Consider the following 13,652-nt stretch of genomic DNA (forward strand, 5'->3'; position numbering starts at 1 on the left):
AAGTCAATTGCTAATTGCCTTTTCTTCTTGGTCTATTGAATAAAGCCCTAGATTGCGAATAAGGAAACCTTGATGCTCTTCCTTACCTTGACTAATGACATAAACACTCTATGCTCTGCTTTTCTACCAATAGCTGTATTTCTCTGCCCTGCATTGTTATCAACCTAATATAATTTAAAAGTCTAGATAATGTTTAGGGGTTTCTCAGAGAATGGTGAATAGAATATATAAGATGGTTAAACTAAGATATGTAAAATAATCATGGCTCTTTTCATATTGATGGTTATTATTAATTTTTAAAGACCAGTGTACACAGAGCTTTTCAGGACATAGATTAAACAATCTTTTCCTGTGACACAACTACATTTCTGTTTACTCTTATTTTACCACTGCTATGATCTGAATGTTCCTTAAAACTCAAGTGTTGAAACTTAATCACCATGGGATGGTATTAACAGATGGAGCATTTTGTATTAAGTAATGAATGTAGAGCCCTTATGGATAGAATCAGGTCCCTTATAAAAGGGTTCTAGTAAGTAAGTTCCTTTTGTTTTTCTCTGCCATGTAAGGGATACAGTATTTTTTTTTTCCTTCTGGAGGACACAGCAAAAAGGTGATATCTCGGAATCAGGAAGAACCCTTACCAGACATTCAGCCTCTCAATATCTTGATTTTGGACTTTTCAGCTTCCTCCAGACCTGTGAGGAACAATTTTCTATTATCTATAAATTGCAATGTCTTATTCCATTATAGCAGCCCAAGCAAAGTAAGATGATTATTAAATGCTTTATATCAACTCAGCCTCTACCATACATCTAGGAAATTGGTGTAATTGGTGGTGATGGAGTTACTAATGTGTGTATTATGTATATAATGAAAAGGATCCTGTTTCTAGTTTTGTTCAATGTAACAATTGTAGTCTTTTACAAAGTAAAGTATTACAAATAGGTTAATTTTATCATTGTATGTGCTTTGAAGATTAAGACCAATAATGTGCTGTAAATTTAATTTTTACAATATCATATGTTGATATGTTCTGCAAGATAGTTACAAAGAGTTTAAAATCCCTTTCTTATGCCACAAGTCATCAATCAACCATTTGCTTTGCCTCTTATTACTTGCTGTCATTTATCAATATCCCTAACAATAAAAATAGACCCTGAAATGCAGTATATGAAACACCTTGGAATTTATTGAAGCTGGAGATAACTTTTAGCTTTGGACCAGGAGAAAGACCAACAGAGTGATGGAATCACTTGGGATTTCAGTAGGTTGAGATCTTGATTTGGCCTATGTTGGCTAAGGATGATAAAGGACAGAGAGGTTGGAATTTTAGTATAGAAAGAACATGTTAAAACCAGACAGAGGGTGAGTAAACTTTGAAAGGAAGAGAGTAGTCCCTTTTGGCCAAAATGCAGGATATGATTATGGAATTTAATAGAAATTGCGCTGAGAACGAAGTTTGAAAACCACATCAGGAATGGCCTCAAATGTCCTGATAAGGAGTTAAGATTTTATTTATAAGGCAGAAGGGGAGCCAATGCATGATTTTTAAGGAGGAAAAGAATATTAGAAATGGTTTGGAGAAGAACAATCTGAAAGATATGAACAAAATGGATGCAGAAAATACTAAAGAAGGAGAAACTAATTGTTAGCTTATAGTAATTGTTCAAAAAGAAGAACTTAAAGAAGGGCTGGGGTTGTAGCCTAGTGGCAGAGTGCTTGCCTCACACATTAGAGGCACTGGGTTCGATCCTCAGCACCACATAAAAATAAATATAAAAAAATAAAGATGTTGTGTCCATGTATAACTAAAAACTATTTTAAAAAAGAAGAACATTGTGAAGTATGTTCAACATTGTGAAGTATGACTGAACAGTATTTCATTTTTTCTATATGTACAGAAAAAGATCAAAGACAATCCTGAACCTGAACAACTTTCTGAATAGGGATGTGTTTTTGTCCTTTTTTAAAAAAATAAAAGGAGCACTATGTTGGGAGGAAGGATCCTGGTTGGGGGAGAAATTATTTTTTAACTTCTCTGGTTTGATGTATAGACCAAGTATATAGTATAATTGCTTACTGGGGAGGTAAACATATGGTGTTTGAATTAGGAGAGGAGTGGGTGTCAATACTTTTCTAATTTTGAATCTCTCCCTACAAAGGTAATGATTAAAATGATGAGATTAAAAAAAGATCATTGAGGCACAGAATGTTAGAAGAAAAGAAGGACAAAGAAACATCTCTGTTCAATTTAATTATATAAATAAGAATCACTAGGGAAGGAAAAGTCAAAGAAGTTGGGTGGGGAAAATGTGCTTAAGCAATGTTTAGAAAACCTATGGAAGAAGGGCTGGAGTTATGGCTCAGTGATGGAGTGCTTGCCTCACACGTGTAAGGCCCTGGGTTCGATCCTCAGCACTACATAAAAAATAAATAAATAAAATAAAGGTATTGCGTTCAACTACAACTAAAAAATAAATATTAAAAAAGAAAACCTGTGGAAGAGAAGATTTCAAGAAGAGGGGGTCAATCAACAAAAAGTTTAAAGAGAAAGGACATAGGCTGAGGATGAAAAAGTAGGTCACTGGATTTTCTGGTCTAGGTCACATGTCTGATGCTGCAACAACAATTTTGGAAGATTGGGAAGCACAGAAATCAGATTGTAAGGGGATAAATAAGTCCTCGGTGATAATATTGTGAGGTCAAATTTGTATAGATTGCAGACTTTATGAAAGGCAAACATAGTTTATTTTGCCTTCATAATATTAAACTAGGTCTATCCTAAATTTTAATATCACATGAAAGAAGCATTTTTGTAATTTTGCAGCAGATTTTTGAAACTCTAATTTCATATTTTTTTTAAACTGATCAGCATGAGACAGATTCTCTTTAGCACCATTTTTGTTCTGGACAAAATTCAAGCTGGGTATTACTGATTATTCTGAAATGCAAATAGTGCTATTTTGTTTTACAACTATCATTTAAAAAGCCATGTACTCATTAAGATAAATATGTACTGCATGAACAACAAAAAATGAGAAAGAAAATGGATATTATTTGTATTTTGTAGTCTCTCTGATATAGAACTGAATGTCCTAATCTTCCAATACTAATGAGCAGCAAAATGTAATTTACCAATGCACAATTAACTTCTGACTAGCTTCTGTTGATTTGTAGCACTATAACCGGATACCAGGTGAATTTTTCCATTTTTGGAGGTTTTATTTAATCAACATTTTTAACCTTTATTTTATTTATTTATTTTTATATTGGACTGAGGATTGAACCCAGCACCTCACACATGCCGGGAAAGCATTCCACCTTGAGCTACAACCCCAGCCTCTTTAAGCAATATTTCTAATTGTGGCCAAATAATTAGATGATCATCATGAAAAATATTATGTTGGAGTAAATCATATTTCCATGGAGCTCTGTTTATACTTTTTGTATTGAGTCATCTGTTACTAAGGTCATGAGCGTTTGTTTTCCTCTTTTTCTTTCTGTTCTTGCCTTTTTTGTCATTAATAAGGGCTTCCCTCTAAATTCTCAATTTGGAAATAGCTAGTACCTTGTCTTTGTTCCAATATATTATATCTTATGAGAAAATGCCTACTCTGTAGTCATAAGATAAAATTCTAAATTCAGCTAGCCATTTTAAATATACCTATGTTAACTGGGGCAATTGGGGTAAAGAATATATGGCTCAGGAATTGGGTTAAAAATATATGATATGATAAGACCAATCATAATTGTCAAATGAACTCAAAATATTAGGGCAGTCAGGAATTTTGTCTGTGCAACACCCAAAGTAAGTAGCAGATTACAAACCAGTAGAAAACATTGAAGTTGTGATTCTCCCATGATTTCATTTAATAATCTTGAAATCTTGATTGCTGGATAGATCTTAGAGGGTCATCTAATTTAATCTCTTTTTCTAAAGCATCACTACTTTCTGTAACACCCTTGAGAGATCAGTGTCTGGTGCATTGGAATTCCTTACTTTATGTGGGTGTCTACTCCCTTATAAATACATTCTTTGTATTTAATATAAATCTATCTTCTTGTAAGCTCTCCATTCATTTCCATTGTGGAAAACAGTACAGAATCTGAGTCTTACCTCTTCCTCATAATAGGTATTCAGATATTTGAAACTCTGTCCATTTTGTTTGCTTTTCCAAAGTACTTTTCTACATAGCATGTGTGTGTAGCTTTGTCAACCATTCCTTAATTATTCACCTCTCCAGAATGTCAGTTGCTCCTGTTCTCACTTGTTATGATTTGTAAATGCTCCTCCTAAAATGGTATGTATTATTTAACCTAATACTTCAAATAAGATTTTACCTTAATGTTTGAGCAATACATTATATATACATTAGAGGGTGAAATGTCAATTCTTTAGAAAATATAGGTTCCCATTCTAGATTATCTATGACAGACTATCATTTATAGCTTTTATGGTAATTGTGTCTTGCTTTGGGTCGCATGTTGACTCTGTGGCTATTTAAAAACCTTATTTCTTTTTGTTTTGTTCTGTTTCACTTAAAAAAAAACTGCACTCAACTTAGTCTCCCAAATCCTAGACCTATATAATTAATATTTATTTTATTTTTTATAGGGGAATACCAGGTATTAAACCCAGGGGTGCTTAACCGCTTACCACATCCTTAGCCCTTTTTAATATTTTATTTAGAGACAGGATCTCTTTGAGTTTCTTAGGGTCTGGCTAAGTTGATGAGGCTGGCTTTCAACTTAAAATCTTCCTCCTCAACTTCCCAAGCCATTGAGATTACAGGCATGTCACAGCTATTGTATGATTTTTTTTTCAAACTAACTGTAAGATTTGTTTCTACCCTTATTAAATTTAATTTTCTTTGGTTTAAATTCATTGTTGCTACCTATTCCAAATTTTGAATCCCAATTCTGCCACCTAGCATATTAACAATTCCTTTGGGTATTGTGTTATTCACAAATGAAACTTGTGTACTGTCAAACAACTTCTTCTAACTCATCAATATATTGAAAAAGATAGGAACAAGAAGACATGCCTCTGACTACTAGAAGAAACCTCCTCTTGGGTTGACACCAATCTAATAATTAATAGTCTTCAAGTTTAATTTTAAACCAAATTAAAATCTACCCAGCTGTAGTGTTTTCTAGTGCATCTGCCTTTTCCTCTCCCGCAATGGTATCAAGAGAGAATTTGCCTAAAGTCATTATAAAATAAAAATATTTCATTACTTTATCACCCAACTGGTTTTCTCTAGTACAGAATTGCCAGTAATTTGGCATTGGTCATTTTGCATAATCCATGATACTTCTTGGTTTTAGTATGATATTATATAACTTCATGAAGACCTTTTTGTACACACAAGCATGGGACAGGGCTAAGGGTTCTTCATTTTCTGTGACACAATTGAGAGAGATTGGTATTTATATCCATACATTTGCTAAAGAAGAAAGAGGTTGAGGTATAAGAAATCTAAACAAAATGGTTTACTAATACTGGAGTAACATAGGCTCCAAGGCCTGACCCATTCCACTGGAGAACCATGAAAGGTAAAGGCGTCACCGTGACTCCCTCTTTCCAGTCTTTTGTTCTGCTTCCACATTTTGAGTATCATTTGATAATTATCATCCAGAATCCATGTGTGATGATGCATACCTGCAGTCTCAGTGGCTCATGGGGCTGAAGCATGAGGATTGCAAGCCAGCCTCAGCAACCGTTTCTCAAAACAAAAAGTAAAAAAGTCTAGGGATATAGCTTAGTGGTAAAGCACCCCTGAGTTCAATTCCCAGTAGTAACACACAAAAGCAACAATAACAAAACCCCTCTAATTATACAGGATAGTTATTTTTGATATTATGACGGTTGAATATAAACCAACAGAAGCTATGTCCTTTCTTTGCTTCTTTACCTATGCTAGGTGTGTGCTCTGTTTGTTTCTAGAATGAAATATATGCCTTTTCTAAAGGTGAGTGTTACCAGAAATGGCCTCATCCTGTCTGAAATCCCACTGTACCCTCATGCTTATGAGCTTTTTTCATATATATTTATTAGAACTGTAACTTAATTCATGGTGATGTGGAATTCATATAGTAGGAATTTCCAGTCTTTAACAGAGAATATGATCATCATTTGCCACTTATTTTGGCCCCAATTTTGAAAATGTATAAGAGGAATGGTGAGAAATGGTTAAGAATTGAAAAACAGTTAATTAGCTATTATTATTGTTCATGTGAGACATGGAAAATAACTTCTTTGTAGCAATGTGAATTAAGTATACTTAGTTTGGTAGCAGAACCAGCAGTTGACAAAATATATGAGATAAGGTAGTAAAAAAAAGTCAAGTATAAAGACTTTGAGCCAAGATTGTTGAAATTTGTTGTTCTTTTTTTAAAAAAAGAAAGTTATGAATAATATGGAGTGGACTGTGAGGACAGGTGAAAACTAAGAATGGGTTTAAAATTGTGCTGGCATACTCTGGGTAGAGATTTTAGGCAGCCAAAGATCCTACCTCCAGAGAGATATTTGGAAGTTGCCAAAAAGATAACTGGTGAATTCACATAGTTTTTGGAGCACAAGAAAGGCTACAGATAAAATCATAGAGAATAATGCCTACATCTAGGATGGGAGTTGAGAGGAACTTGCAAAGAGAGTGTTAGAAAAAGGGTGAGGATAAACAAAACTGGTGCTACCTCTTAGGAGCCTAGGGAAGAAAGCATTTTTTAGAATAGTATAGAGTAAAACAACACCATCAACTTCCAAGAAGAAGTTGAAAAGTATAAACTGCTATCAGGTTTAGTTTGGTGCTAGTATTAGTTATTGGTCACATTGAGCAGAAGAGGTTCTAGAGAATGTAAAATGTAGATTGGAAGAGTTTACATAACGTATGCAGCAGTGTAGGAAGCTGAGGCAATAGACTAGCCTGTTTAGCTAGTAGTTCTTTGGATGAAAGGCAAGGGGGAGTTAGATAAACTTAGTTGTTGAAAAATTACTGGAAGTTTGTTATATTGTTTTAATTGATTTTAACTTCAGACTGTTCAATAATGAGTGCATAGTTTAACCACCATAGGAATGAAATTAATTGAGTTCTTTGCTCTGCATAACTTTAATAACAGACAGATGTTGGTTGTTCAGTAAAAGCAACGGAGGTTGTTCTCCAAATTACTTTGGATTTACAGTGCTACAGAGCATTTTAATTACAGTCATACGTGCATACATTAGAAAAATAATTTCAATACATTTTACTATGGTAATAGAAGCACATTTATGCCACACCATGTGACATGGCAAGCGTTCTCTCTGTTGAGTGGTGTAAAATCTTTGTAACTCTTGCATTTTGCATTTTTTGCTTTGAGATTGCCACCATCATTTACATTTGCTAGTAATCCAATTTTGGATTTCATGGATATATATGAGCAAGTGTAGACAGGGTGCCAGTGGAAAGCTAAGAAATGAAGAAAGGTAAAGAACAGCCAGAGGACTTGGCAAAATTACTCTTTCTTCACTGAGCCAAGGCAGCTATTTTAGCTAAAAATAAGGAGGAAGGGGTGTGGAAGAATTTAAAATTAGGCACATATAGGAAGAGAAAAGCTGGGTAAATAATTCAGGTATATAAACAAGTTCAAGAGATGAATGAAGATATTACTCTTTTGAATAGGAGAAGGCCAGGCAAAGGGTGGCTTACAAAAAGTCATATGTGAACCTAAGGTAATGAATAATTGTGGTTAACTAGAAGTTTTGTAACAGTGGTATTTAGAAGAACAGAAGAACGATGTGGTTCCAAGCACCACATTAACCAGAAAGAACTTTCTGAGAAAGGAGATGAGTCTGTGAAATTTTTGTCAGGATTCCTCCCTTACTCCCTCCCTTCCTTTTCTTCTGTGCTATATAATGCCTGGGTATCTCAGATGTGGTTTGTCTCAGGAATGGATAGTAAGTTAAATTATATTTTTATCAAAATATGGGTTTTTTTTTGCTTTTTAATTGACATAATAATTGTACATGTTATGGGGTAAAAACAATTGTTCAATACAAGTATACAATGTGTAATGATAAAATATAGAACACTTGGCAAATTTGCATGTCAGCCTTACACAGAGGCCATGTTAGTTTTCTATCATTCCAGTTATAGTGAATGGGCTATCAGTCAGCACTATAAATGATATTTAAAACTAGCTATTGTAGTACTTGTGTATATAAGACATTATGTTCATTAAAAATTGCCAAGTCCGGGCTGGTGTTGTGGTCAGAGGTAGAGTGCTTGCCTAGCATGCGTGACACACTGGGTTCGATCCTCAGCCCCACATAAAAATAAAATAAAGGTATTGTGTCCACCTATAACTAAAAAATAAATATTAAAAAACAGTTAATGGTAGAAAATTGAAGCCTCAAGTAAATGAAGAAAAAATAAGAAGAAGCAACTTAAAAAATGTTGCTTGCCTAGCCAAAAAGGGGGAAAAATGCAAGTAGGATTTATTATGAGAAAATGTAACCTTTAAATCTGCCTGTGTAGGGCAAGGCCCTGGAGAGATGCTTAACTAGGCAGGTATGATGATTGCAGAATTCTTAGGGCAATAGCAGAGGCAGAGATTGTCAACACGTGGGAAGTGAAGTCTGCATACTCAAACTCTGGGCAATTTTTCTTGGCTTCTCAAGTTGTGTGTATTTGCATGGGTGTTTTGGCTCAGGAGAAAAACTCCAATGCTGTTAGAAAATGTCTGTTTCACACAGAGGATATCAAAACAGCTTTACCAGTCTTAAATAACAAAGAAGGAGCAGAGACAGATTTAGAATTTAATCCCTTGGGGGGCTGGGGTTATGGCTCAGTGGTAGAGAGCTTGCCTAGCAAGTGTGAGGCATTGGATTCCATCCTCATCAACACATAAAAATAAGTAAGTAAAATAAAGGTATTGTGTCCAACTACAACTAAAAAAGTATTTTAAAAAAAGTAATTTAATCCCTTGGTTTTGTTACTTGCTTAGCAACTGCTGATATGCTGTTTTTCAACCAAATTCTGAGTGCATTCATAACATTTGTAGCTCAAACAGAGTGCCCATAACTGGAGTGATACACAGTTCTACTTACAGTGGTAGGGGTCATAACCAGGGTAGATAGGGAGATTTATGATTCTAGGATGTGTGCTAACCCTAACTGGAAAGGTTTTAAAGGCTTAGAGGTTTTTCTGGGGGCTGCCTTTTGTTTCACTAGAGTGATAGGAATTAAAAAGCATGCACCCTTAATACTACTAATAGAATTTGAACTTTGTGTTGTGTAATGTTTAGAAACTTTTTAAAGTATGCATCTAAGAAACTTCAGAAAACAACATGAGATTGAGCCTCATTGGAAACTGGAGATACCATCCCATGTTGCTACTAAGAAGGAGAATAAAAATCAAAGATTTTGATCTCTGGGTGAGCTGGATTCTAGAACATGAATCACTGCCAAACTTCACCCCCACTCTGTTATCTGAAGACAGAAGGCAAAGTTCTTGGTCTTAACCCTATAAAGCCCTCTTCCTTTTCTCTCCTAATTTTCTGTGTGATAGGCCTCTCTTTCCTATGCAAAGTGAAACTGGATTCCATACAGAGGAATAAAAAGTTACACATTTGTTGAATTTCTTTCTTTAGGCAATTTGAGTACAGTTCTTCCTTTCAAAATTTTCAGGTAGGATCAACACACAAAAAGCATTTTGGATCCTTAATGGGAAGTAGGATTAAGGAAAGCCTTGTGTGGCATATATACACAATGGAATATTACTCAGCAATAAAAGAGAATAAAATCATGGCATTTGCAGGTAAATGGATGCAGTTGGAGAAGATAATGCTAAGTGAAGTTAGCCAATCCCCAAAAAACACATGCCAAACGTTTTCACTGATATAAGGAGGCTTACTCATCCTGGGGTAAGAAGGAGGGGCATAGGAAGAATAGATGAATTCTAGATAGGACAGAGGGGTGGGAGGGAAAGGGAGGGGGCAGGGGATAGCAATGATGGTGGAATTTGATGGATATCATTATATAAAGTACATGTATGAAGACACGAATTGGTGTCAACATACTTTATATAAAACCGGAGATATGAAAAATTGTGCTGTATATGTGTAATAAGAATTGTGATACATTGCGCTGTCATTTTTGAAATCAATTTAAAAAGAAAAAAATAACAAAAAAATAAAGGTGTAGGCAAGGCTGCTTGAAGTATAGCTATATTTCTATTTATTTTAGCATAATTATGTTAATTACTTGCTACGTAAATAGAATGACCTTTAACAAACTTACTCTTCATACATTACCATTCTGTGTTTATATGATCCCAAATATGACCAGTGATTTTTATAGTTTAGTCCTCACAACTTTCCATTTTCATAATATCATCAGTTTATAATTAAATTTGAGGAAGAGTAAGAAAAAGAGGAAAGTGACTGCTTGGCAGCATGAGCTTTGTTGCCTCCAAATCAATGCTGAAAGGATGAACATGAATCTTCCATACCCATTTTAAAAGGAAGCAATGAAAAACTAAAGATTACTGTTGCCAATGAATATAATGCTTAAATGGCCCCACACTCAAAAAATTCATTCTTCAAATGATAAGACTCTTTGTCTTGGCTGAATGGAAAATAAGTACTTTATTAATTAAGTAAAAATTCCTTGTCATCCCCACCCCTAACAACCAAAATTAATACCTGTTATATCTACATGCATATACTTATTTTGTGAAACACAATGATGCCCCCCCAAAAAAAAATGAAGAAAGAATTGAGCCATAGAATATAAGAGCTAGAGGCATGTTTTCAATGGTCCTAAAACAATCAGTGGTTCTAAAACACTGATCCATGGACTAGTGTCAATCTATGAAGTTTTCACCAGTATGTAGCTGACTATTTGAAAGATATTTCATAACACACAGAAAGTTAAGCAAAATTTAAAAGTTATTGAATGTAAAAAAGTGCTCCTTTATTCTGAGATTCTTTCTTTTTTTCAAGATAACATATCCTTTAATGAGATGGTGATGATGATAAATGGAAGGATTTTTACTCCTAAAATAATAGCCTCATTTGACAGTATATAAAATAAGTATCTCTCTCCCTTCTTTTGCATGGATTCTCAAATCCTAACACCTTAGAAAAACTTGTGTCGTTTACTCTTCTTATTACACAGTTGAAAAAATTAAGGCCTTAGAGAAGTCAAAAAAGTTACCCAAGATTTGCCACCAGGAAATCATAGAATTAAAACTAGAACCCAAGCATTCATATTCCTACTTCAGAGCTTTGAATTAAGGAGCAAATTACCTATTCTTTTTTTCTGAAATAACACATTTCTAGATTTAAATTAACCTTAACTTTGTCTATTTTATTTTCCTTCTTTTATCAGATTCATACCTCTATATTTTGATATAACAGTGCTAGATTTGATTACTTTAATTATGCAGTTAAATTAGTTTGTCAAGTATTTTTTAATTATTGATTTGTCTTATTAAAGTGAGTTAAAGATACATTTGTTTTCTCAAAAATTTCAGGTCTTTTTATTCTCCTTGTACAAAGACTAAGTCATCTTCCCATTTGTATCATTTAATAAAGACATTGATTGCATTGTACTTGACCGTCTCCTGGTGCTGTAAAGCTATTTCATTTTCTGGTGAAGTTTATGCCAACGAGTTGTATGGAATGGGTACTAGTATAATGCATTTAATTATGTGTTATATTCATTTATTTTAATTTGCTATTTATCAAGCAGGATTTTAGCATCTTCGAAAATTATTATTTGACTCAATGAACTACCTAGTCAATTTGCTTTCTTTGTTGGAGCTAAGATATCAAGTCAACTGGAAAATTTAAGTCCGTGTGTGATGGGTTCTAATTCCTGGTATATAAATAAGTTGATAAGACTTTAATATTTATCTACTGCTGTAAATAATGAATGTGTTTATTTTTATTGGTTTTCAGTGAATCTTTTTGGTATGTTATCAGACTCCCCCCTCCAATAACACTGTGAGGATATATTTGCTGTAATTACTATTTTTTCATGACATAATCAAATATCTTAAGTAGTATGCCCAAAGCCACACAACTAATGACTAATCATCTGGATCAGGACTAGAACTCCAGGTCCAATGACTTCAAAGTTCCAAAATTCAGCTCCATAATGATACTTCTCTTTATATTTTGTTTTAAAATCGTTTATCTTTTCCCTCCCTTATAGTGATATAATTTTAAATAAAATATCCCTTCCCATTTTAATTTCCTAGAAATGTTTTCAAATGGTTGAACTTGTTTTAGTGCTTTCACCTGCTAGGTAAGATCAAACTATCTTAAATAATATGATGAGAAAGGGGGAAATAAATCATATTGTTACAGAATTTAAGCTTAAAATAAATATAAAATCATCAATTCAAATTAAATGTGTTTAAGAGAACCATTTTATGGCTTAGAAGTATACAAAAACATATTATTATCAACAAGAAAAGCAACCCATATTCATGTTATAAAAGACTTATTTTTATTTTAGATACATCGAAATAGCTTCCCATACTTATAACCACCTTCCTGAAGGATGAATTTCTTAGTCAATAGTTCTTAAATTGGGTGAAGTAGTTAGATTTCAACCTCACACCATATCCTAAAATGAATTCCACATAATTTCAAAAAGGAAAAGTTAATAAAAAGGAATCAATAAAAGTGAGAAAGCAAAACATTGGTGACAATTTTCTGTTCGTGTTATAGAGCTTGAATTACTGAACATAAAAGTCTAAGAAAAACCTGCAATAAATCTTATGAGATGTGTATCAGTTGGTAGATTCTGAAGTCCATAAAAGGTATTAACAAAATATAAAGCAAGTTGTATCCTCTGGGAGATACTTAAAACAGGTAACATCCTCACATATTTGAATAACATTTCATCAGTTGTGGGTATTACATTAAGTGGCTGATTAAACATTTAAATATAAATAAAGTTCAGTATTGTTCCTTGAGGTATGTTTAGAAACTGACACTGAGTAGTCTCATTCATAAATGGAATATAATTAAAAGTAGTTCCATTGTTATAAGAAGAAAGTAGTACAAACCTAAGATAGCATGTTCCAGTGCAGCACTGTGGATCAAACCTAGTGCCTCATGCATGCTATGTAAGCACTTTATCATTGAGCTGTATCTCCAGCCTGATGCTGGCAAATTTGGTGTTGAAATATTCTATACTACATATTAATGAATAGAAAGGAAGTAAAGAACTATATTGTAAAATAATAGACATCCATGGGGCATTGGTCACCATGATTTTACATATATCAGAATCAGTTCTGTAGCTGGATAGTTCACTGATAGACAAAACCTAAATATGTAAAGAAAACACAAGTTAATTACTTGATATTATGGCATTGTTTTTCCTTTTTTCCATGTTTTCTTATTGGTGCATTATAATTATATATAATGGTGGGATTTGTTGTTATTTATTCATATATGCATGTGATATATCAATATAATTTTGCCAATATCATTCTCCAGTATTTCTTCTCTCCCTCCTGTTCTCCCTCCCCCTTGTTATTTTCCTCTACTCGATTGATCTCCCTTGATTTTCATGAGATTCTTGTACCTTTCTTTTCTTTTTTATTCCTTTATAACTTCCTCATACCAGAGCAAACACATGACTCTTGACT

At 33.7% G+C, this 13,652-nt stretch overlaps 1 protein-coding gene and 1 pseudogene across 1 annotated transcript in view; one reads left to right on the top strand and one right to left on the bottom strand.

Annotated features, from left to right (window-relative positions):
* Diaph2 (diaphanous related formin 2) overlaps positions 1 to 13,652 on the top strand; it is an 821,535-nt gene that overhangs the window by 444,993 nt on the left and 362,890 nt on the right. The window lies entirely within an intron of this gene.
* LOC113190819 (U6 spliceosomal RNA) lies at positions 8,060 to 8,160 on the bottom strand (annotated as a pseudogene).

This window comes from Urocitellus parryii, chromosome X, assembly GCF_045843805.1.
Source record: "Urocitellus parryii isolate mUroPar1 chromosome X, mUroPar1.hap1, whole genome shotgun sequence".
Lineage (NCBI taxonomy): Eukaryota > Metazoa > Chordata > Mammalia > Rodentia > Sciuridae > Urocitellus > Urocitellus parryii.